Here is a 27,593-nt window from a genome sequence, read left to right on the forward strand (position 1 = left end):
ACAATTAATGTGCGGTTAAATGTGTTAGGCAAATATGATTTCTCCCAACAACAGGAATGCAGAAACACTAGCAATCACAATGCAATGGATCAACCAGAAGCATTAGCTACAATGAGCCATAGTGTCCTCTTTTTAGGGGCTGTGTGGATAAGGACTGGAAAAGTCAAATAACAAAATGTACCACAAAACAGCTTCCTCCCCTCACACCCTGGAGTTGTTCTAAATATCCACCTGACAATGTCACAAACAGATATTCCACATTAATTAAAGTGAAAATACATGGGTCTAAAAAAAAAAATACATATTTTATTCTTTATAAAACACAATAATTGCATACATACCCTTTAAAAACCTTGTACATGATCTAAACATAAATCAGTCATCGACTGCACAAAATGTGTCTAAAAACAAAAAACAGTAGTCCACTGGAAAGACATCGGGGGTCATTCCGAGGTTGGAGGTAAGGGAAAAACGATGCCGGTAAAGGATTACCAGCATCGCTTACCGCTACGGGCCATTCTGACCAACCAGACCGCTATTTTCGGCACCATAAAGTACGATGCCGTAAATAGCGGTCAGGGCGCGCGCGCAACACACCAAGCCGACATTAGCGGCATGCCGTAACCCGGAGCTGATCCCAAGTAATGCGGTATGCAAATAACGGCCTCCTGAAGGCCGAAAAAGACCTTACCGGCATGGAGAAAATACTGGCATTTCCGAGAAGGTGTTAAGAACCCTGAGCAGTGTTTTAAAGTGCCACAGGTGCACACATTCATCACAGGTGGAGGCAATGGAGTCAGGGCCAGTACAAAAGGAGCACACCCACACACCACACCTCCTCCCACACCAAGATGACACCAATAGTGGTAGCACTACTGGAGCAGGAGGCCCGGCTTGCAAGGGCTCAACTACAACAACAACAACAACAGGCCCCACCACAGAGGAGACACAGGAGGAAAAGGAGGGTGAGACAGGCCCAGCATGCCCTACCAGTGCAGCCACTGTTACCACGACGGCAGCCCCCAATCCCTCGCATCAGAGCCACCCCCTTCAACCTAACACCTGAGCAGATCCACACTCTGTACCGGCCTGACCGTGACACCATCACCACTGTAGTGGACCGGATACACAACGACATAGTGAGCCTCATAGAAATACGCACCGCCATTCCCCCTCTACTGAAGGTAGTGTCTGTCCTGCACTCCCTTGCAACACGCACCCACCAGCACACAGTGGTGCACATGCATGGCATATCACAACCCTTATTTTCCCGGATACTGACCCAAGTGCTGGATGCCCTCCTCAAGCACACAAGGGACTACATATCCCTACCACGCACTCCCCAGGAGATATTCAATACAAAAGTTGCCTTCCATGCACTGGCATGCATGCCAAGTTGAGTAGGTGCACTCGACTGCAGCCATGTGGAGTTGATGGTCCCGCATGCCGTGGTGGTGGCGGATCGCAACCGCAAGCAATTCCACTCCATCTACGTGCAGATGGTATGCAACGGCAGCAAGATCATCACACATTGCTGTGCCCGATATCCAGGATCAACTCATGACTCTTTGGTCCTGCAGAACTCCACGCTACCACGCTATATGGAGAGACATGCTGGACGACGTGCCTGGTTGCTTGCTGAGTTGCCTGACCGGGCCATGGCAGTGCATCGGGGTTGTGAGGTGGGTGGCTGCATACTCTACCTGGGTGGGAAGGGGGGGGAGATGCACACTGCACCTGCGTGAGAAGGGGGGGGGGAGATGCATACTCCACCTGGGTGTAAATGTTGAAGTCAGAGCACGATGTGCACCTCACCTAACACTGTGCCCCAAAGAAAGTGAAACGGCACATGACTACCAAATCCCACAGTGACGAAGTAAGGCCGACACCTAACACTACATGACTAACAGGTAACCTGGCCGCATTGAACAACACATGCACCACTCATCGGTGGCCCTCACACATCGTAAGGGCTTCCAGCACTATGCACTGCATATGCACCATGTCGCTGCCTCCAGCATATCACCACACAGGACAGTCATCCCTGGGAGTGCATTGAGGGGAGCCCAACAGGGATACCACAGAGTGTTCCGCACACCCATAGGAGTGCTGCAAGTCACCATGGTACTGATCAGTGCAGAATGACGAATATGCTACTGACTACAGCCAACACTCCCTACTACCTAATCTCACAGAACACAGCACATCAATGATTTGACTCCAAGACTGCTGCATGCATATACGATGCACGTGCTACAAGATGTGAGTGCACACCATAAACCATCTTGAAGGTGCTACCCCCTCCATCATTCCATTGCACAGGCAACATAGCGTGGCCAAAAAATGGGGTCAATGCATCCAGGGACATGTGCGTATGGGCAGAAATCACCTGCTGCCATGTAAGAATAGTTCAGTTGTCCACCATGAATGTACAAACACTTACCTTCATTCCCCTCTCATGCAGTTGATGGTGGCTATCCCTTGACGCCGTGGCTCATGACCCCTGTTTGACACCCACAGAACAGGCACGTGGAGGACTACAATCGTTCCCATACCCGTCCACGTGTGGTGATTAAGCAGACCTTTGGCCTGTTGAAGGCACAATCTCGTTGCCTCAGCCGGTCGGGTGGGGCACTCATCTACAGCCATGGAATTTGTCCAAGATCCCCATGGAATGTGTTATGCTGCACAATATGTGCATCCGTCGGAACGTGCCCTTGCCCCCTGACATGGGACTGCTACCACCTGATGATGATGAAGGGGAGGTGGAGGAAGAAGGGGCAGGACAGCATCATGGTGCCGATGCACAGGAGGGAGGTGCCGTGCGGCAAGCATTGATTGAACAATATTTCTGACACACAAGTCATTAGAGGTTGTGAGGATGTGATGACATCGGGCACTGGTTGTGGGGATACATGTACACTATGCACTGTGCAATATTGAATGACACATGTGCAATGATGAATGTCCACTCTGTTTTTTTTAGATGAACAACCGGTGTATTGAAATTGAAGGTTCAAACGTGAAAAACAAACCCTCCACCTCCCCCCACAGTTCCCAAACACACCCTCCACCCCCGTCCCCCTCCCCCACAACTCCCAAACACACCCTCACCCCCTCCCCTCCCCCCACAACTCCCAAACACACCCTCACCCCCCTCCCCCTCCCACCACAACAACCCCACACCAGTCCCATAAGGACCACATCGGCCACATGTGTATGTCAGCATTGTCACTGTGCGCTCCCAGATCCAGGGGGAGGCATGTCCTGGTGGCGGATTGTACGTTGGGACCGACAGAGCGGGCTGGTCTGGGTGGAGGAGCATTGAGAAGGTGTGTCCACCTGCTGGGGCTGTCGTGCAGGAGGTGCAGCCTCCAGTATCCGGCCAAGGACCTCGCAGAGCCGGTTTGTGCTGTCTGTAATGACCTTGCCCAGTGCCCTCAGTTCCTACCGCCACTCCTCCCTGGCCTGCCGATTGTCTTGCATAAAGTCATTTATGAGGCCTGTGAGCTCCTGAGCCCGCTCTGCATCAATGGCTGATGTGGTTGGCCCGCTGGGAATCGGGCTCAGTTGTCTTTCCGGTGCTTCACTAAGGGAACTGGCCACATGACTGGCATGTTCCTGTGTTGCTCCTTGCCCTGTAAACCCAGGTGTATCACTCTCACCAGAGTCACTATATGAGACCTGGGGGTTGGTTTGTCCATCAGGGGTGTGGACAATCTCATATGTGTCCTCCTCAGTTGCTCCGCATATGGATGAGGGGCTGTCTGCAACATAGAGGGGGCCCGTGGCTGCAATCTCCCCAGCCACACTAGACTCCTCAGAGCGCGGCGTAGGGCATGTGTCTGCCGCCAGTGCTGGGTGGGGTAGGGGTGGGGGTTGTGCACCCTCCACGGGCCTTGCTGGAGCCGGTGGTGTGCCTTGAGGTGTTTTCCTGCTTGCAGGTAGACGGCGGGCCCTGACTTGGCCCCTGGAGGTGATGGGCCGGTTGCTTGCCTGGTCCTCGCTGTCATGCTCGCTGCCTGTGGGGGTGGAAGAGAGGGATGGCATGAGTGATGATTTTAGAGCCAGCATTTGGACCAGCCTACAATGTCACAATCAGATTCTAGTGGGTCATCGGCATTTGGGTGGTGAACGGCACATTGATCTATGCTAGGATGGTAAATGCATGCATTTGTCTGTGTCACTCATGTTGGCCGGGTACTGTGCTGGCTCACAAGCACTCTGTTTACATCAACTGCCCTGTGTGCCTCACGGAATGGGCCTCTTTGTGTGATATGTGTCATATAGGTTACGGCCTTGCACCTGGCACTAGCCTGGTTCTCACTTGTTTTGGCATGATTCAAAGGGGGGGAGGGGCGACCATGCCGTGACACCTTGCCCGGCCCTTAGCAGTGACTTTCATAACATTTGCGTTGTCAGTATTGACTTTAGACACTCACCTCCATTAACAGATGACGTTGCCCCGCACTCCATGTCACCAACCCCAATCCCAACCAGGTAGCCACCCACCTCACAACCCTGATGCACTGCCATGGCCCGGTCAGGCAACTCAGCAAGCAACCAGGCACGTCGTCCAGCATGTCACTCCATATAGCATGGTAGCGTGGAGTTCCGCAGGGCCAAAGAGTCATGAGTTGATCCTGGATATCTGGCACAGCAATGTGTGATGATCTTGCTGCCGTTACATACCATCTGTACGTAGATGGAGTGGTATTGCTTGCGGTTGCGATCCGCCACCACCATGGGATGCGGGACCACCAACTCCACATGGCTGCAGTCGTGTGCACCTACTCAATTTGGCATGCATGCCAGTGCATGGAAGGCAACTTTTGTATCGAATATCTCCTGGGGAGTCTGTGGTAGGGATATGTAGTCCCTTGTGTGCTTGAGGAGGGCATCCAGCACTTGGGTCAGTATCCGGGAAAATAAGGGTTGTGATATGCCATGCATGTGCCCCACTGTGTGCTGTGAGTGCAGGACAGACACTACCTTCAGTAGAGGGGGAATGGCGGTGCATATTTCTATGAAGCTCAGTATGTCATTGTGCATCAGGTCCACTACGGTGGTGATGGTGTCACGGTCAAGCCGGTACAGGGTGTGGATCTGCTCAGGTGTTAGGTTGAAGGGGGTGGCTCTGATGCGAGGGATTGGGGGCTGCCGTCGTGGTAACGGTTGCTGCACTGGTAGGGCATGCTGGGCCTGTCTCACCCTCCTTCTCCTCCTATGTCTCCTCTGTGGTGGGGCCTGTTGTTGTTGTTGTAGTTGAGGCCTTGCAAGCAGGGCCTCCTGCTCCAGTAGTGCTACCACTATTGGTGTCATCTTGGTGTGGGAGGGGGTGTGGTGTGTGCGCGTGCTCCTTTTGTACTGGCCCTGACTCCATTGCCTCCACCTGTGCTGAATGTGTGCACCTGTGGCACTTTAAAACACTGCTCAGGATTCTTAACACCTTCTCGGAGATGCCGGTATTTTCTCCATGTCGGTAAGGTCTTTTTCGGCCTTCAGGATGCCGTTATTTGCATGTCCGCATTACTTGGGATCAGCTCCGGGTTACGGCATGCCGCTAATGTCGGCTTGGTGTGTTGCGCTCGAGCGACCTGATCGCTATTTACGGCATCGTACTTTACAGTGCCGTAAATAGCGGTCTGGTTGGTCAGAATGGCCCGTAGCGGTAAGCGATGCCGGTAATCCTTAACCGGCATCGTTTTTCCCTTACCTCCAACCTCGGAATGACCCCCCATATCTTGATATCCTCATTGGTTACTTCTATTCACCCAATGTTAGATTATATTCCTATTCTTCGGATTATTTACTCAATTCGTATCTACATATTAGATATACATTTTGGCATTAGTATACCTAACTGCTGGTTAAGCCGGTGAATGTATCACTAATCTCAACAGCACAATTCATATTCAACTCTTTGCAAAATATTGTTCCTTCACTCCTCAGTTAGAGAAACCCTCTGCATATTCAGTAACTCATTTACCTCTGTTTTTTATTCCAAAGTGGGTAAGTGGATTGATCATCTCTCTAGGACTCTCAAAAGGCCCTCTGCGGTGTTCGTCACCTATCCGCAATGCAAACGAGTGTCAGGTTTTTAATATTTAACGTACATATATCCATGCCAGCTATTTCCTGTACTTTACGTTTCTTACCGGCTCAACACGCCGGCTTCCTCTAGCGCATGTCCTGCCCAGATGTCTCTTCACTTCAAGGCTGCAAGCCCTCTTCCGAGGTAAATACGCTAGTCAAAAACCACCTGCTTCAATGTGGCGGTCTCCCCAATGCTGTAAACATGAGAGCGTCTCTGGTTATTATAACTACGCTTTTTTCATGTCCACAAAGGATATTCATTAATTTCCTGTATTCCATTTCTTACCTTTTTCTGAATATGCCCAATGCTCCGTTTCTGTGTGTGTGTTCGTAAGTCCACACAGTCATTCAACAAGAAGCATACAATTCGAAAATTAGTGGAAAGTTAGAACATGCTGCAGCCGAATGACACGTTGGAAAGCTGCAATTTTCTCAATTCTCCTTTAAAATGACCCAAACAGTTTTTTATAAAAAACGGGTGAAATCCTGAAAATCGCAATGCGGTTTCTGGTCTGGCCGACAGATGCATATCACGAGAAACAATATCAAAGTGAAAGAATGGTGGTAGCTGAAGATTTGGATGAGATTTTCGGGGTGGAATGGGGTTCAGTTTTAGGAAATATAGAGCAGTTAAAATGAAAACTTTGGTTTTGAAAGAAAGGCAAATGTTACTTAAACTAAATTATCTAGACTATATTGTTAAAGAGGAACACAGTAAGCTCCAAGGTTGATTCGCGAGGTCAACCTCATCACCCCAGTGCTCAACTTTAACTGGAAATTAGTTTGATTACTCAAAATATAACTAAGGGCTTAGGATTTACACCAGACAGAAATGAAAAGAGAGATGGCGCTAGCACTTAGAAATCAAGGACAGGGCGCACAGAGAATTCTAACAGTTTTAACAAGTTACCAGGGTACAAATAGGATTGCTTAGAGAGTGTAATACAGACAAAAGGGTCAAGATGGGGAGACTATGTGTTTTTCTGTGATGGGGAGATATATTCCATGCTTAGGTTTGGAATTATGGAACAGACAACTGGGTCTGGTCACCACACCGCGGACGCGCCTTACAGCAAACAGTTGAGCAATTCTGGTCACCGGATGGCAAGGACAGCTAGATGGCAGGGATGCAGCGGGCATGCAGGTAGTGGGCAGCAAGCTGGTCTGATTTCAGGATGCAAAAGGAGCTTTTCCCTATTTTAATGGGATTTTAGTGGGTTTTTTCTGGATCAATGGCCTTGCTGGGACAAGATCAGCAATGCTTTGGCCTTGTAGTGAAATATGGAATCAGCACGATGAATGGAGCAGATAAGGAACGCAGCCGCAGGAAATTCAGGAGAGAGCGTGTCTAGAGTCCTGTCAAGGACTCTTATTTTTAATGCATAGTGACATCATAGAAGTATATGCTAGGGCAGGCTTAGCTAAGCATGCCTCTAAACCCCTGGATTGGTCAGTGGTGATAGTCCCCACCTCGCTCTCAGCTGGTTGGATTTCAAGGGCAGGATGTCAGATTATGATGTGAGTTTTACAATGTTCAAAACCTCCCACAGTTACTTTAGCTAAAATCAGATTTTGCCACAAATGGTACATTTATACAGTTGAAGTATCTTAACAAATCACATAAGCAGGTTACATATTTTATGCAGAACATACCGGTCCAAATCTGCAATCTGTAAGACATTGTTTCGCCCTTCTAATACTTTTTAGTCAATTTGAGTATGAAATATTCGGCCTAACATTCTGTAACTTTACACGCGTGTTTGGATTATCGTTAGGCATGTAATTATTAAACTTAGTAATGGCATCATGGATACTTCCCTTATAATACCCAATTCTCTGCCATTTCTATTCCCTATGTGTCAGTGAAGTCTATGACATCTTAAATTAAAGCCCATAAAATCACATTTAAACGGTTAACTTTTCACATTTTTGCAAAGTCCTGCTGCAGAGATAAAAGTCTTTAACATTTGTATTAATAAATAGTCTTTGGAGGCAAATGTCAGTATTGTTCCCCATATATGTGCATGCCTTTCCAAGGCTACCCCCTCAACCTAGGGTTGTCACAGAGATTTCCTTTGAAGCTTCTGGTAAAAGTCACGAGGAAGTATGATTTTTCACTTCGCACATCCGTGTCCTAGAAGTTCCATTGTATGATGGCTCCGCCCAGACCCAAGTCTGATTAGTATGTGAAGTTTCTTTGTCTGCTTCCATGTCTTAAAATCGTGGCAAAAATGGCCGTGAATACAAAATAATGCGTCAAAAATGCTGTGGTTTTTTGCGCCACAATAATGTAAAGGATAAGGGAGACACCCCTGCAACCTCTGGACCCATTATACCATTTAAGGGGAACGGGGGATACCCCCGCAACCCCTGCTCCCCTTAAATGGTATAATGGGGTACACCTTTACCAGGTCAAACCATGGCATTTTTGCCGTGATTTGTTTTACCGGCGACATTTTTGTCACAATTTTATTACCTGATACCGTTTGTCTTGGTCAATCAAAGTTTTCCAACCTAGCAAAAATCATCCAGGTGTCCTGGAAGTTTATGGTGGTTCCCTTTTGGGGTAAGCCTTAGCTCTGACCAACTGGAACAACCTGTTTTGGGAGCTTGCAAAATCCAGCCCATACAGTTTAACAGTTTTATTTTTATTTTATTTTGTCCTGAATCAAAACAAGCCTGTTGAATAAAACAGCCCATATATGTTTCCCCAGCAGCAAACCGTTTTACATTGCTAGGCATGAACAAGCTTTCACTCAACATTGTACTTTTTAAAACAGGCATTTTTTTCCTCTGGTTTGTAAAAGCCCATTCTTACACATGTGGTGAAAGCTGGCAGATTCCTTTCAAAATCGGTTTTGCTCTTCCATCTGGATTCCCACATGGTTTTGTAGCTGTAGTCAGCTTGTTTTACACAACAGTCTGTACAAGGCTTCATGAAATTGACATGTGCACAGAAAGCTAGGATTTTCTTTTCAATCAGTGATATTTTGACATTTTGTAGCAAAATTTAAGCGTTTCCCGTGTAGCTGAAGGAAAGCTTTTGTTGATTTTCTCAGGTTTGGCTGGCAAAGCCTGTCATTCAGGAATAAGGCTCTTTTCTGATGGAGCACAATGTGAATATGGCTGGGCATGACAGGGTCTTTTTGATAAAAGCAGTTTGATGAAAACAGGGAAAAGTAGCATAAGAGCTGCATCGTTTTAAAGGTGAAATATTCCCTTTTTCAATGGGAATTTTGGGCTTGCAGCAAAACAGCGCTGCTTTTCCCCTCCATTTCTTTAAGACAAACAAGAGCACACCCTAGTAACCTTTCTTGGGGTGCTCCCTGTTCCATCTTGCCCAATGGCGCTTTGGCAAAACAGTGTAGCCATCCTTTTGTCACTGCAAACGTAGTTTGGGTGCAAGAGTGCTCACAGGAGCCAGCGCAACCATTTTTCTGGTCCTGCTGGAGTGCAGCTTGGTGATGTGGGGAAGTACTGCTGAGTGGGTAAATATATCCCACAGAATGGCCGCCAAGCAAGGGTAGGGCTGCGCCCGTCCTGAAGGACAAACCCATTGGAGCCGGGGTAGAGGTCTTGAGCTGCCAAATTGTTAATTATAGATTTGGGGCACTAGCACCCCCCACAGTAATGGCCATTTCATTTGAACGGCCAGACAGCTGTAAAACAAAGTACCTACATCCATCAGTATTCAGTTGATTAGTGTGGCACTCGAGAGACCCAGAAGAAGCTCCAGGGAGGGGCATCTGATAAGGGGTGAGTGAGCCGGGAAACAGCCTGTGATTTGTGATATGAAGAGCAAAAGTTGATGCCAACAAATGTAGTCCAGTGACGGGGAGAATTTGTGACGGCGCCCGCATGTCTGGTATCAAGAGAAGCATAACATTATTTCAAAGAGCCAATTTGACCTCAGAGTCTCCCCCCGCATATATATGGGGTGCAAAAGGGGTCAAAGTAAAAATGTGGCTACATTTTTGGGGGGCGCAATAAACATGGTGCCGCAATCACATAGATCCGACTATAGGGGACTGGTAGTATGTATATGGGTAGTAGCCAATGAGGGTGGGGGGTTAACACTGTATATTGTTCACATCACGAGTGACACTTTCTTCCATTAAAACGTTGTGACTGGTTTGAACTAACAGAGAGCTCTGTGTCAGTTTGTTTCTACGGGACCTTCTGTCACCTTTTTCCTTTTTGAATACAAAATAAATCTTGTTTTCCTTGCAAAGAGGTGCACCAAACCTTTTTCCTTAGAGGAGTATATTTTGTTGTCTCGTTGTCTGGAGGTCTTGCCTTACAGTATGGCAAAATTGTCCCTAAATCATGTCATGCTTTAAGGAGTGAGGGGCAAAATGCCTAATGTCACTAGGAGAATCCCCCATTTCCAATATCACTGATCCACCAGAAGTAACAAACATATTCTGTAAGTGTATTGCTCATGGACATGTAATCTGCGGATCTTCGGTACTGAGCACTCATTGCACTGATATGCTTTTTGATAATCATGTGCACTTTGCGATAGTGATCATGCACTTCAGAAATAGCATTCCTTGGGTGCCGCCTTCATGACATAGCTGCCTGTCTGTGTTGCATTGTCATTTTACACAAGAGAACTGTACCTTGTACTGTCTAGGTATGGTTCCACTACGCATTGTGGTAGCTGGAGTTCAATTTTTGTACATGTGCGATTATGCATTTCTTTCATGCCCTGATGTTGCCATACAGGCAGGCCCTTATCAGGTGGTGTGTCTGGGGGCAGGTTCTTGATGCACAGGGCTGTCGCAGGGCAAGCATGACATAGGTTAAACACTCTCCCAGTAATTGCTACCCTTCTCACTTGTGAACCCTGCATGAGTTGCTTGATGGTGTTTCTACTTACTGAGTCTCCAGGGCTATTGCCTACTTTGGGACGCCATGCATGTCGGCAGTGTATTGTTACACAGGACCATGGCCTCTTAGGTTGAACCTGAGAAATGGGCACACAGCGGGTCACAATCAGTTCTACATCACATGCAACCTGTATGTTTCGGGAATACTGTATTTTCCTGTTCTGGTGCACCTTTTCCAATGTCTGGGGGACCACCAATGTGACATGTGTAAAGTTTAAAACTGCAATGCCATTAGGTAAGTGGACAGCTGTGTAGAATTGTCCCTTTGTTACACACACTTCTGCAGTGGTGGTGGGCAGGGAGAAGCTCTGGGTGCCTGCTGTATGAGCAGGTCCCGCACCTGAGAAAGCACTATTGAAAACAAGGGCTTTGACATGCAAAGCAGCATGCCTACAGTGTGCTGGAAAGTGCCAGTGGTAAAAGTGCAGCACCAACACAAGCTTGAGCAGTGGTGGGTTGGCCGTTCTTATGTTGAGTCTGCTTTCGGGATCTGCCTGTACCAGGGAGGGTAGCTCAGCTATGGTCTCCCTTTCAAGGCTTATTAGCAGCCCATCAGTTAGTGACTAGGGTGAGGGCCTGACCCGGGGAATGGGCACCCTCTTTACACTGCATCTCGTCCACTTTGTGCAGGTTGTAAACTTCTTACTGCACCTCCTTAGAGGTACTCTGCCTTTCCTCTCCTTCTCTCAGAAGCTCACTGTCTCCCAAGCTCTGGTTCTCTCTAGGCCGGACTACTGTAACAGCCTCTTCCTAAATCTACCTGCCTCCACTCTCCGTCCTTTACAACTAATCCAGAACAGGACTGCGAGACTTGTCCTTGGCCTCAAGCCCTGGGATCGTATCTCTCCAGCTCTGAAATCCCTTCATTGACTCCCAGTGGATGCAAGGATTACATTTAAAACCCTCTGTATTGTCCACAAGGCTTTCTGGGGCCTGGGTCCAAAATACCTTCAACTATCCCTCCGTAAATACCTCACCTCTCAAACCCTTCACTCCTCTACCTCTAACTCCCTCAGGGTCAGTCGTTTTTCAAAGAAACGAGCTTGGGGTAGATCTCTGTCTTTGGCTGGGGCCTCCCTTTAGAAACGCCTCCCTGCCACTCTGAAACTTGAGGAGAACCATCTCTGGTTCCGGAAGCTCCTCAAGACCGTCTTCTTCGCTTCTGCATTTGCCCCTCTTCTCCCCTGCCGATCTGTTTTTCTCTCTCGGCACTGTGCACCTGGCCACCCTCTGTCCTTCGGGCCCATGCCCCTGCTCACCCTGCCACCCTCCTGCACTGCCTCCAGACCACACCTTGCACTGAGGTCTGTATCTGTACCCATACAGACCCCCACCCACTTTTCTTCTGCACTTATCACATACACCCTATCTGACTAATGTAGCACTTGCCACTTGCTGGCTGCACTGCCACTGTTTATCACCTTAATTTATTTATTTATTTGTACTTATTATTAGTTATTCTGCTCTCTCTTCTGTTACGCCCTTTCCACTTCTCCCCCTTCCATGCACTTTCCCTTGCTTCCCTTTCCCATGCACTTGCAGCGTTCTCAATGTCACTGGGCCTAGTAAGATCGTTGTTTTTTGTTCTCCCCCGTTTCCCCTCCCTTTGCCTGGTCGCGCTCTGGAACACTTGTGTATGAGCGCGATATAAATAAAGTATCATTTCATTTCATGTCTCTACAGCTCAATGTACAGCAGGAGGTTCTGGAGCTCGAAGTTTGCTACTGCTAATGACTAGTGGTAAACGTGGCAGTATTTCAATTACTGCCACCTTTTTGCCCTTGCAGCCAAACTCGTAATAAGGTCCATTATCATTGCTAAAGACACCAGCAGCAAACATTTGTATTGCAATAAACGTAGAGCTCTTCTGTATGGAAAGACTTATGAGAACAGTTCTGAATTCTCCCTATTCGTGATTTGAATAAATATAAGCTGCAAATGTGAGTTTACATGCTGGCAGCTTGCATCCTTCCCCCAAGGCTGGAGGTATACATGGATCTCCTGAAAAACATGTTCTTCTTGTTTAGTTTATTATTTAAAGAGCGTGCCTAACCCTGAGGTATCTGGGCGCTTGAGCATGGAGAACATTGTTACAGTTACAGAAGCAGTATATTAAATTCAGTGGCTTGTTCAGTATACTTGTTCAGTGGCTTGCCACACCTCAAGACTTAGTCATTCCTGTGTGTAAATATTGCTTTTACAGGAAGCAATGCATTACTCTTTTGGAAGTGACATATAACAGTAATATGGAATAGTGCACTGGCGAACACATACATAAATTCTGTCAGTGCACGACAGGCATCACGCTCACTATTTGATTCCAGGACTTACCTGGTCTTCAGTTTTACCCAAAGCTCACTTCTTGTGTCCCTTTCAGCAGTGAAAAGCTAGTCCCCTGCATGCAGGTCCATTTCTATTAACATACATTTACAGAATCGTGCCTGAGCTCAAACAACCATGTATAATGCCAAGAAATGGCATTTCCCCTTCTTCCTACATTGGAAACATTTGTAGGTTCTTATAGATAGCATGGGTCTGCAACCTGCTCTGCACATGTTTTTGACTACCGTTCCCATGATCCCTCACCATTACTGATGTTGGCTGGAGCTGATGGAAGTTGTAGTCCAAAACATCTGGAGAGCCTAAGGTTGCAGTCCCTTGCACTTAAGTATCAGACCAGTAAAAGGGGTGCAGTGCACACACTGAATATTTTCAACTGTGCTTGAATGCTTAAAATGCTGAATACCTTTTTTTAAGGACAGGCAGCACTAGAAAATACAACACCGGCTGCTCCTAAAGGAATCCAGCAGAGAGTACACACAAGCTCAAACAGTCATATTAAGGGAAATCATATGATTTGGCATTATTTGTGTCCCTTGGTGTGGCAAAAGTACACTAAATACGCAACCACCTTGTATAAATTATATGCAGGGTTGATGCAGTTATTCGATTTTTGTAAACCTATACGTTTGTTTCAAAAACATGAGGAAAATATGGGTATGGCATTGGTGGGATACAGTCTAGCCAAAGTCCTCTGCCATAGAGGTGAAGATAGAGGTCTTCAAGAAGGAAGAAATACCCTTCCCTCGCCTATCCCAGAAGACCATTTGGGGTGCGCAGCTGTTAGACAAGGCTTGCTTTCTAATAGAACACTTGTACCCAGTATCGTGCCTCATTAGAGTGGCTGCCCCTGCAAGTGCTCTCTAGAAACCTTGCTAGAACAAGGACTCACCTTATCCTCTTTGGCTCTGGAATGGCTCACACAGCAGTCCAGGGGCAAAGGACCAGCTCTGGACTTGGGTTCCTACCTTGAACTGCTTGTGTGCTACGCTGATCCGTACATCAGCTGCCGGCCCCAAGCTTCTTCATGACAAATGATGTTGACGTTTCTTGATCCACACCGCATGTTGGACCCAGCCCATCCCCTCACCAAACTGATGGCCAATTCATGCATCGGAAAGCTCTCAGACCCCTGGATTTATGCTGTTGAGCCTCCTAAACAAGCATAATTCATTCTTCATTCACTCTCCATTTACACACACATCAACATTCATGCAGCATCATTGATTCCTCAGTCACTCTCACATTATCTCCACGTCCCTCTTCCTCATCCCAGTACTTACTTGTGGGATAACCTTATCTCACAGGTAAAAACTGGGACAAGGAAGACTATGGCTACGAGTAATGAAAATACCAGCATTCACACAACGCATTAGTATTCATATAGCATCATTAATTCTTCATTCACACACATCAACATTCATATGGCATTATTTATTCTTCATTCATTCATTCTCAAATTCACACATGCATCAGGATTCATACGGCATCATTCATTCTTCATTCTCTCTCATATTACCACCAGATCCCTCATCATCGTCCCAGTACTTACTTGTGAGATAACCTTACCTCACAAGTAAGTACTGGGAAGGGTACGTGTATGACTCAGGGTAGTGAAGATTATCGGTAAGTAATTCCAGCATTACTTTCACGTAAATCTTCCATGTCCCAGATCTCACTTGTGAGGTAATGTTACCCCACTTGTAAGTACGGGGACGAGGAAGAGTAGGACTGGGCGTAATGAAGATTACCAGTAAGTGAACCCTGCATTCACACATACACAACAGCATTCATACGACATCAACATTCATTCTTCATGGACTCTCACATTCACACACACATGCATCAGCATTCATACATCATTCATTCTTCATTCATTCTCACATTCAAACACACACATCAGCATTCATACTGCACTATCCATTTTTCATTCGTTCTCAGATTCACACACACAAGGACATCAGCATTCATGTGATGGTTCTCCGGTTGCATCCGGAGTGTCCGTGAGCCCCATCATGCCTACAAAGGCCACGCGCACACTTGTACTCGGTTCAGGCTCCCCGGACGCACTGTGGCTGCCGGGAACGCCCACTTTATTTATATGGCACACTGCGAAGTGCAACGTCACTCCGCTGCATGCATGTGCTCTTAAAAGCGGCAGCACCACACTTCTCCTTTTCCATAACAAACGAAGAACAGAGGTTAAATACACACAGAATATAAGAACACACTGCACACAACGAAACAGACCCCTTTAATCGCAGCCACCCCAGTCCCATGAGTCAATTCCAGTCCACGGGGTGATCCCACCAGTTCAGGTGTCCAGAACATAGTCACTCGGGTGGGCAGTCCTCCCCCCCAACCCTCTGGGGGTATCTCCTGCCTGCCTCCTGGATTAGGCCCTCCTCACCTGAGCCCCCTGAGCCGGGGAGCTTGACCGATGGGCCAGGCCACCGCCGTCATCCGGTACATCGTTCACATCCCTTCTCTGCAACGCCTCTGACCTGGCTTCTCCAAGTTTCGTGAAGAAACTGGCGTTGCGGGTGAGGCAGTCCCATCTGACGCTGTTACCATGGAGCCGTTCACCGCCACCACGTCCAGCGGACCAGGCTCGTATGTCAAAGATAGCTTTCCCTGAGGATTTCGATTGTTGAAAAGTCCTTCGTCACTGAGGATGAACTGCTGGGGGCGGAGTCCTTGTCTGATATTCTCCTGCTCAGTCCTGTTCTCCTCTCCCTTTCCACCTGCTCGTTGTTGATGATCGTTATATCTCTTTCTCCTACTTACGGGATGAGGCCCCTCGGACACCACTTGAACATTGCCTCAGACGGCGCCACACCTGTGGATGTGTGTGGAGTGGCCCGGTACTCCCGTAAGAACTGGTAGAGGGCCCTCTGCAGACTGTGCCCCTGGCCATGTGCGATGGAGAAAACCTTGTTTAGTGTTCTCATGAAACGCTCCGCCTCCCCGTTCGCCTGAGGGCACAGAGGTGTAATCTTGCGATGATGGACGCCATACTCCTCCATCAACTTGGTGAAGCTATCACCTTGGAAAGGTGGGCTATTGTCTGAGCACAGCACCTGGGGCAGGCCGTGAGTGGCATAGATTTTCTCAATCGCGACAGCAAAGCGCTTGAAGGACAGCAACTCAACAAACTCGACCTCGGATACCTGGGCCACTCATCCACGACCACGAGCAAGTGGGTGTACAGGCCTGTGGACGCAAAGTCAGCGTGGATGATCTCCCAAGGCTTGGTACCTCTGCATGATCTCGATGATGGGTTCCCTCTGAGCCGGGGATGCCACCTGGCACCACACACAGGTGCCACAAACTCCTCGACCCGCCTTTCCAGATCCGGATACCACACCTTCTGTCGCAGGCGGGCCTTGGTTTTGACAGTAGCTTGATGTCCTTGGTGTGCCAGTTCAATCACCTGCGTGACCTTTACCTGCGGGATCACAATTCGGTCACCTCTGAGCAGCAGTCCTGACTCGGAGAACGCCAGCTCATCCTTAACCCTCCAGAGCTGTTCAAGCGCCGACTTCGCTTCCTGGGTCCTCAGAGCCAATGTCTCCACTACAGCTTTCCACAAGCCCTGTTAGAGAGCCGCCTTTGGGATGATAAAACACTACTCCTCTGCTGCTGCCCGTTCCAGCCCATGGATCAGCTTCAGAGTTAGGAGTTGCCGCCATCACCACCAGCCTGACATGCTCGTCGGCCTCCTCAGCACTGATGTTCTTCAGCCGCTCCGGCTCCCCTTGCGGGTGTCGGGACAGATAATCGGCCGCATTGTTGTTGCCCGGCTGATATACCAGGGATACACCATACTCTAGCAGGGCCAGCATCCATCTCTCAATCCTCGCCGGCGGCTTAGAAGACGACCCCCCAGTATGGGCAGGAGTGGCTTGTGATCCATGATCACCATCACCGATCTTCCCAGGACATAAAGACGGAAGCGACGACATCCCCACAGGACCGCCAAGGCCTCCCTCTCAATTCGAGAGTACCTTTGCTCCGTCTCAGACAACACCTTGCTGAGATAAGCGACTGGCTGGACCTCCGAGTTGACATTGTTATGCGTGAGCACTGCACCAAGTCAAAACGGGCTTGCATCGACCATGATTTCCGATTGAAGGGACGGGTCAAAAAAGGCCATGGTGTCCTCTGCTGTTAAAGCCCCCTTGACATCTTCAAAAGCAGCTTGGTCCAATGGGCCCCACTGCCAGGCAACATCTTTTTTAGTCAGAGCCCGCAGCGGCCCCGACTGGTACACAAGGTTCTTGATGAACCGGCCACAATATGTGACCATTCCCAAAAAACTCCTGACTTCTGACAAGTTCTGAGGGGGTCGTGCCTCCACAATGTCCTTTACTTTCTGAAGATCCGGTGACACACCTCCTTCCTTGAACACAAAGACAACGAACTTGATCTTAGTCTTCAGGAATTCACACTTAGCCCTGCGCAGTGTCAGTCCCTGGGATTGAAGTCGCTCGAGTGTCCTAGCCAGCCCGCAACTGACCGCGCAAAGACCAAGATGTCATCGCTTATGTTTAACACTCCCTCCAATTCAGCAAGGGCCCCGCGGATAATGTTCTGAAAAACCTCAGCCATAGACGACACCCCGAAGCTCAGGTATTTGTAGCGGTAGAGGCCACGCTGAGTGGTAAATGTTGTTATGTGCTGCGACTCGGGGTGCAGCACCACCTGATGGTATCCGGAGAAGAGCCAGGCTCCTTGTAGCTCAGCAATGATGTTTTCTATGGTGGGGTAATATGGCACTCTCTTTTGATGGCTTTGTTTGGGAGCCGGATGTCCACACATATGCGCACCGAGTCCGGCTGCTTGGGTTTCCTGGCGATGATGATAGGAGACACCCAGGGCTTTGTGCCCTCCACCTTTTCAATGATGTCCAACTCGACTAAGCTCTCCAGTTCTTTATCAACTAAGTCCCGCAGATGGAACGGGACCCGGCAATGCTTCAAAGCAATTGGTTGGATGGACTCTTCAATGTGTAGCCTCACCGGATCACCTGCCATGCTGCCTATGCCCTCAAACAGCCGACTGTACTTCACAAGGAGCTCCTGCACATCCTCCACGTAGATGGAGTAGGCAAAACTCACTATGCCATGTGCCTCTGCGGCCACACAGCCCAGCAAGGTGTTGCTGCTGACCGTCATGACATAGGAGCGGGACCTGATGGACGACCCTCTGTGTCCTACGTTGGCCACAAATGCCCCGTCCAGTGGGATAGCTTGTTCACCTCCAAACGTAAATATATGTGCTTTAGGAGTTGTGGCGGATGTTCCATGGTATCTTAGTGTCCCTGCACCATGACATTCACAGATGCCCCTGTGTCAACCAGCACCGGAACCGGGGACTCGTTCACCTGTACCAGAGACTGTGGCTGTCTCCTGTTCTTGGGCCGCAGAGCACCAACACTTGAATTAAAGAAGACATTCTCCTCCTCTTCCTCATCATCGTCCTCCTGAGGGGCATCCTCATCCCCTTGATTGACCTGGACGGTGTTAGGTGGGCGCTTGTTGTCTGAAGAACCCCGCTCTAACTGGTCCCCTCGGGACTACCACCGGCATTGGAGCTCTGTACATCAGGGTATAGTGATCTGATGCCCCGCACCGGCCACATGATTTCCCTTGTGCTGGGCATTCTGCAGGGTGAGGGAGATCATGCCCACACTTCATGCAGGAGTCTGTTGCTCTTGTGCCGCAATCATGTTGGTTGCCACTTGGACGTCTCTCTGCCCCCTTGGCCATGGCCCACTGCGCACACCTCTTCTGTCATTCCCTGGGCGCACCACCGACTTCATTCTGGATGCTCTCACCTCGGACACCTCCATGCAGCCCCCAAGCTCCAAGATGTGAGGCAGTGTGGTCCCCGGGTTCACGCAGCACCTGTCTGTGCAGCTTGCCTGACGACACCCTTGAATCAACTGGTTGCGAATCATTGTGCCCACCTTGTCCCAAGCACATGGCAGAGACAATCGGTGCAACCTGCCGTAAATATTGTCCAATAATTTGTCATCCTTCTGGCAGGCAGAGCACATCATGAAACGTTAATAGTCAGCATTCGCAAGTGGCATGAAGTACTCCATTTGTGCGGTCTTGGCTGCATCATAGGTGTCATTGGCAGGCTGCAGAGACTGAAATACCTCATGGACTGCAGGCCCTGTGGAAAACAAAAGCATTCTCACCTTGCTGTCGTTGTTGGTTTCACCTGTGGCTTGTACATGTCCAGCCTGTCGATCCACATCCTCCATCTCGGCCCCAGACTGGACGGGGCACCCCAGATATCAAATTCTGGGATTGGCGTAAGTGCCCCTTGCTGTCTCATCACGAATGGTGCTTGGGGAACAGGAGTGCTCTCACACCCTGGCCGTCGTCCTGCATTGCAGTGAGCGCACAGGCACCCCACCCAAACTAAATGGGGCCTAGACTCACTGACCTGCACTCAGATGATGAGTGTGACGATGTTGGTCAGGCACTGTTGAAGCTGCACTCAGAGGATGAGTGTGATGATGATGGTCAGGCACTGCTCCTTGAAATCTTCTGATGACTCCTCCACCACCATGAAAACAGCCCAAAATGCCCTCCCAGGCACCTCTTGGAAATGTCCAAAACGTGACAAATAGGGCGCCAGGCATGCACCCAGGACACCCCAGTCCAACAGTGTTCAGATCAAGTAGAGATTGCAGATAAGGGACTTCCTTGCCACTCCAGTGGCTCCAGAAATTGAGCAGGGCGGGCCCAGGGGATCAGACAAAGGAATTGTAGGCCTCCCCCAGCTCCTGACCACACACTTGACGTAAAAAGTGTTGAAAACACTTCAAAATGCACAGAATACACAGCATCAGCTGTTCCCTTGCTAGGGAATCCAAAAATGTTGCTTGGATGGCGCACAGGCACTCTAGAATAGAGCTGCGACCCTCCCGAACATATGGGCAAAATGGCAGCCAAAACGCGTGGACATCACCCTCTCCGCGGCATCCAGGAACAGAGAAATCATTTAAAAGATTCACTGCCTTTCACCGCCGTGCCCGGGTTATTGATGTCCCGTCTCGTCGCCACTGTGATGGTTCTCTGGTTTCATCCAGAGTGTCCGTGAGCCCCCTCCTGCCTTCAAAGGCCACGCGCACACTTGTAGGCAGTTTGGGCCCTCCGGTCGCTCTGTGGCAGCCGGGAACGCCCACTTTATTTAAACGGCACGCAGCAGAGTGCAACATCACTCCACTGCATGCATGTGCCCTTAAAGCGGCAGCACCACAATTCATATGCCATCATTCATTCTTCACTCACTCTCCATTTACACACAGAAATCATACAGTATTCATTCTTCATTCACCCTTGCACTCATACATCATTTATACACTCCCCCATAAACACGCGCCCCCAAGCAACATACACTTGCTTATTCACGTATCCTCTAACCAACATAAAAACGTGCATACACACACACACAAATACTTTTTTCAAATGTTCTATGTTTCAAATGAAAGAGGCTGTACAACACCAGGTCATGTTGGACGGGACAATCTTGCACGGTCCCTACATGCAGTTGTCCACTACTAGCCTACTGAAGTGCGATTGTTAAACCCTCTTGCAGTTGTAAGACTATAGGCAACCCCGGGCGTTATAGCCGCTTCTGTGCAGGGGTGTCTCTCCTGCCTTGAAAGCTGTGTGGCTGGGCAGTCACGGTCTTGGGCAGGGGCTACCGCAGAGTGCCTACAATGTCTTGATGAGTATCATGTCTATGTGTTGTAAAGTGGGTTACTCGTATCACAGAGTATGCTAGACCCGTGCTTTCAGGTATGGAAGTTTAGGTGTACACATTGAGGTAAGAACACCATTCCAAGGAAATTACAGGTCAACAATGATAGACAGACCACTGGCCATCCATAGTGGTGAGTCAAGGTTTTACCTCTGAAACCCTGTGGTGGAAAAGGGAGAGGAGCTGCTGATCAAACTGGCAACATGCAGTGAGATGCGCTGCCAGCATGGAGAGAGGAAAAACTCTTCTCAGTTGCAAGAAAAAGACTTCAGCCTCCCACACTGCTGAAATAGCAGTGGTAGAACTGATACTTCCCATGTAAAATACCCAGGTTCCATTCCCCATTATGGACTGTGTGTAAATGTAATCTAAATGTATGAAATAACATCTAAAACAACACCACAAAAGCATGGGGAAATACAATTAAATCTTCTTCCAGAAGGCAAGAATAACACAGAGAGCCATCTACCCAGGATGAGCAAACCAGATAAACTGGAGCAGAGCTCTTATATAGGAGAGTTAATTGGGACACCGAAGAACTGACCAATAAGGGATGACCTACCTTTGAGGATATGATGTGAGCACTACTTCCACCAATGGTGAAGCACTAAGGTTCAGCCAATAGGTAGTCAGCTAGGGAAAAGATTGAATAAAAGGAGAGCCAGCTCAGTGTTGTCTCAGCTGGAGACTGGTTCCCTCTCTTGCTGGTTAAGGGAAAGCAGTAGAGAAGGAGTCTGACGCAGGGGAAGGAAGGAAGGCTGCCTTGTGCCTGGTAGCTACCCTGCTATGCTGAAGAGGGAAACCTGAAATAGCCCTGCTAAACCCAGATGAGGAGAAACGGCCTGCACCCCTCTGATCCAGGAGCCCAGAGAAGCTGGAAGAAAGGCAACCTATGTTAGCCTGTGGAAGGGGCTAGGCAATGTAATGTTCCCCAGTGAAGAAGGAACTGGGCAGCCTGACTACTCCTGGAGCGAGAATGGGTGAGCCCAGTGCAAAGGTGTCACATAAGAGACGTATCCCCTTTGTTCTGTCTGAGTGAGGCTAATCTAAGAGAGTGAAGATACCCCAAAGAGAGGGGGCGCAAATGAAAATACTCCAAGAGAGGACATGAGAGTGAGGATACAAGAGACAAGATATCTCAAGAGAAAGAGTGAGAGTGAAGATACCCCAACAGAAGGGGACGAAAGTCAAGAGAAGGAGAGAGTGGGAAGATACCCCAAGAGAGGGTAACAAGATTCAACAGACCCCAGAAGAGGGGGAAAGATTAAAGTCCCCCTGGAAGAGATAAACAAGAGAGAAATGCCTGAGTGGAATGAAAGAGTGTTTGAGGCCCTGGAGGGGAACAGAAACATCCCAGAGTGGGGTTAATAAGTGAAACAAGTGAACATGGCACACCGAGGTGTCAGGAGAAAGAGAGACTGAAATACCTCAAGTAAGATTTTATTTGGAACATTTAGCCATTACAGTGGCATCTGAAGAACTTTATATCCAGGGGAGAAAACCTGAAACAGAAGGAGCAGTCAAGCATATTTTTTTTTTGATAACACATTTTATTGGTATTTAACACAAATTAAACAAATAAACAACAATAAACGCACACTGCTGGTGATGGTCAATGACTGTTTCGCATCGATATACACATATATTGCAACTTGGGTCGAATTATCCCAACACGGGTACCACATTACTTTCCCCTGTTTTGCAAGCACCGTGGGCATCAGGGGGTGCTCTTGACATGTCTCAGTGTCCATATGTCCAACAGTAGCCCTCATTGGGCGTCTTCCCATTTCTGCCACACTTTTTGTGCATTAGCCGGGCATCCTCTGGCCGAGTATACCCTGTGCTCCATCGCAACACAAACATCAACATCTGTCCTCCACTGTTCATAACTCGGTGTCTGATCTGACCCCATTTTTGGGCGATATTCCTTTTCATAATAGCAGCAGTGGTGAACAAGAACAGTTTTTCATATCTAGATAGATCAATTTCATCGTCCATTCCCAACAGTAATAACTTAGGGTCTCTAGCAATCATTTTGCCCATGGCTCTAGAGAGTTCCTCACAACAGGCCTCCCAGAATAGTTGGATGCATGTGCACTCCCATAGGATGTGGAAGAAGGTGCCTTCCTCTGTTTTGCATCGCAGGCAGTTCGGATCGTTTATCCTTCCCCATTTGTATAGGGCAACCCTGGGGTAGTATACTCTATATAATATCTTGAGCTGAATCAGCCTATGCCTTGAGGATATGGCTGGCTCCCTGGGGAACATTAGTGCCATAACTCATTCCTCCGGCAGTATAGCGCCCACGTCCGATTCCCATTTAGTCCGTAGTGACAGCAGATCTGGCGTGCCAAAGGAAGTTATGGCACTGTACAGAACCAATGTCACTTTGTGGGTGATTTTTTCCAGGAATAGGTTCCTTTCGATGGGGGTGTAGTCCGGCATGGAGGTCACTTCGGGGAGGATGTCGTGCAGTGCGTGTTGGAGTTGAGTATAGTGATAGTGTTCGGTCTGGGGGAGTGCAAAACGGTGTGCCAGCTCTGTGAATGGGACCATATTGTCTTCTCTTACTACATCACCCAAAGTGAGCAAACCATGCCGGGACCAGTTCGACCATCTGGGGAGCGTGTATACACCGGGGAGGTTTCTGTTATTCCATAATGGCTGCGCTTGAGACAGTTTGTCGCCCCAGCCCACAAATTTATGTGCATCTGTCCAGATTTGCGTTATGTGTGCACGCATGTTGAGAGAATTTGTTCGGTCCCTTTTCTTATAAAGGTACTGCATGATGGGTTTCTCGGGAGTGTTGGCTTCTAATGATCTATTTTGTGGCGCAGCTGTGTCCCCGTGTAGTTGGTCATTCACTTTCGTCAATTGGCTGGCCCAATAGTATGTCTGCATTCGGTGCAGCCCTATTCCGCCCTCCCATACGGATCTTTGGAGCGTGGCGAGTGCTATGCGCGGGTGGTTGTCGTTCCATAACAGTCTTCGAAGTGTTTGATCTATTTTCCTGAATATGTTCGGGGGGATGTATAGTGGGGCGTTCTGTAATATATATAAGAGTCGGGGCAGGGCCATCATTTTGAAAAGCGCAGCTCTACCTAATAGTGTCAGAGGAAGGGATGACCAGTGTCGGGTGTCCTCTTTGCGAATCTTGTCATTACTGGGTACAGGTTTCTGGGAACATAATCGTTCAGATCTTTTGTTATTATTATACCTAGGTATTTGAATTGTTCCCTTATAACCTGGTAGGGGCATTGGGGCGGAATCGATTCATCCTCTTGCCTAAGTGGGAACAAAGTAGATTTAGCCCAGTTAACCCTTAGGCCGCTAAAGGAGCCATATTTCTGGAGTACGTTGGTCACTATAGGGCAGGATCTAACCGGATCATGCAGGTATACCAGAAAATCATCTGCATATAAGGACACTTTGTCCTCCCAGACTTCCGACCATCGGAATCCCCTCCATGTTTCGTTGGTTCTCAACAGTATCGCGAGCGGTTCGATCGCTATCGCAAATATCATAGCTAACAGTGGGCATCCTTGTCTGGTCCCTTTACCAATTTGAAAGGGGTTTGATACAGGACCATTTACTTTTGTGACAGCTAGTGGAGATTTATACAATAATTTAACCCAACTCATAAATTGGGGCCCAAACCCCATTCTGCGCATTATTTCCCAGACCGCCTCCCACCTGACTGAATCAAACGCTTTTTCAAAGTCCACCGCCAGCATGGCTAATGGCCCCTGGATGGTGGTCGCATTTTCCATCGCAGTGAACAGTCGATGTATGTTCATCCGCGTGGATCTTTGCGGCATGAAACCACTTTGATCTGGATGTATTAAGGAGGGTATGACTTGCTGGAGTCTGTTGGCTAGTGCTTTCGCTAGGATTTTGGTTTCAGTGTTAATGAGGGAAATAGGTCTATACGAAATACATCTATCTTGGGGCTTGTCTGTTTCAGGTATTACCACTAGGGTGGCCTGTCTCAGGTCTTGTGGGAGGGACCCTTCGCTACGGGAGGTTTCGTACATTCTCAGTAAGTGTGGTGTAATCAGGTTTGTGCCTATTTTCTTCCACACCTCAACAGGAAAACCGTTGGGTCCCGGGGCTTTCCCGGCTTGGAGATCCGCCATGGCTGCAGAGAGTTCATCCTCCGTCATGTCATTTTCTAGCAGGGCTCTTTGATCAGGTGTCAAAGAGGGGAGGGTAATAGCTGATATCACCGTGGTTTCAATGGGGGAGGTTGGTGTTTTATAAAGTTCCTTATAGTAAGCTGCGAACCCTTCCGCTATGTCCTGGTCCGCCGTTATTAGTGTGCCCTCCTGTGATCTAATCGCTCTGACATATCGAAGCCCCTCATCTCGCTTCTCTAGCCATGCCAGCATTCTACCCGCTTTATCCCCGGTCTCGTATACTCTGGCACGCATTGCTGTGTGTGCCTGTTTGGCGTTGTCCAGGGCGACGTACTGTAGCTGTTTTTGTGCTAGCTGTAACTCACGGTGGGTTTCTGGGAGGCCCTGGGATAGGTGAGCGATCTCTGCCCCTTGCGCTCGCGCCTCGGCTGCCCGGATTGATGTAATCTGCTTCCTTTTATGGGCTGCGATCCGGGATATGAGTTCCCCCCTCAGTACTGGCTTATATGCCTCCCACAGTGTTACAGGGCTGTCCACAGAGGTTGTATTCAATTCAAAATACAATTCTGTGGCTTTTTGGGCGTGCTTAACTAACTCGGGAAAGCCCAGGTAATAATTATTTAGTCTCCAAGTGGGTGGGGGGACCGGTCTGTGGGTATTAAGCTCTAACAGGAGCGGGGAATGATCTCATATGCCTCTGGGTAGAAGCTGTGCATCAATTGCTTGATGTAGTTCGGAAGCCGGGAGAAAGAAATAATCAATTCTTGACAGCGAGGCATGTGCTCCGGAGAGAAAAGAGTATTCTCTTGTGCCGGGATGTAGATGTCTCCATACATCCTTTAGACCCATTGCGTCAACAAATGTGGTCAACTTGGTATGTGTGGAGGGATTTCTCGAGCGGATATGCGTGCGATCAAGCTCCAAATTCATGACTTCGTTAAAGTCTCCCCCCACCACCATCAAGTTCGAGGGATCTGCTGCTATTGTGGGCGTTATGTCATTAAGTAGTGCGGTAAGTAAGGTGGGTGGCGCGTATATAGCTAGCATGGATATGGACCGCTCCCAGAGGGTCCCTGTTACATGAACAAATCTACCCCCTGTGTCCTGTGTGACGGATAGCAGACTCAGTGGAAGTCGTTTGTGTATTAGAATGAATACGCCCCGGGCTCCCATGGAGAAGCCTGAGTGTATCGCAATTCGGTAGTTGGTTTGCTTAAAGAGGTTGCAGTTCGAGCCTGCCAAGTGCGTTTCTGTCAAAAAGGCTACATCGGGTGCATATCGATTCAGGTATTGTAGTACAAGGCGCCTCTTAATGCTGCTGTCCAGCCCATTCACATTCCAGGTCATTAACTTAATGGATTTGGTCTTACTTTCGTTGGTATGTTCTGTCATGTTGGTTGGGAATTGGGGGTGCCGAGTAATGCTGCGTGTGTGCCGGGATGGTGACCTCTTTCTGCCCGATGGGAGCCAGACCCTAGACCAAAGCGTGCAACAATCCTAAAACAATGAACTAAACAGGCGAATTCTGTCGCAAAATCAAACTCCCCTACCCCCTCCCCATACTCCACCCCAACTTGAAGTACCTGTCGCCCGAACATTAGTCCGAGTTTGACTAGGGTCTATTCAGACTGAACAATTAACATTAGACTAAAGAAGTTGGGGGGAGTGCGCACCGTAACTTTACCCCAAGTGCGATGGCGGTACGGCCCAGCTAGCCGCATTGTGGAAGGTGTGAACGCCTTACGAAAGTTACTGTGGCTTCACTCTGCACATTCCAAGTCATAGTTCAGCATCTGCATATCTGATCCGGATCCTCGTTGGAGAATTAAGCGATGTCAGTCCCCTTCTTCCGCTGGCCGGTTCGGTGAGGGTGGTTGAGCCGGAATCGGACGCTGGTCCGCTGGTGGTCTAGGGTTTCTGCCCCTTTGGCCCGGGGAGTCGACCAATCCCCCTCAATGTGCTGTTCAGCCCATCGCCAGGCTTCCTTAGGATCATTAAAATGGACCGTTGTGCCGTTATGATAGATTTTTAGTTGGGCGGGAAAGAGCAGGCCGTATTTGACTCCTAGGACTTGAAGTTGCCTCTTAAGCTTTTCAAAGGATTGCCTCGCCCTCTGCACTTCCCTCGTGTAGTCAGGAAAGAAGGCTACTTTAGAATTATTGTAGGTGATTGTGCCTTTGGTTCGTGCAAGGTGCAGCAGTGTGTCACGGTCCCGGTAGTTTAGCAGTTTTGCGATCACCGTTCGTGGGGGAGCGCCAGGCACGGGTTTGCCTGTGGGGATTCGGTGTGCCCTTTCTATAGAAAAGAATTTAGAGAAGGATTGCTGGTCGTATATATCCATCAGCCA

This window comes from Ambystoma mexicanum, chromosome 3p, assembly GCF_040938575.1.
Source record: "Ambystoma mexicanum isolate Mex_15411 chromosome 3p, UKY_AmexF1_1, whole genome shotgun sequence".
Classification (NCBI taxonomy): Eukaryota; Metazoa; Chordata; class Amphibia; order Caudata; family Ambystomatidae; genus Ambystoma; species Ambystoma mexicanum.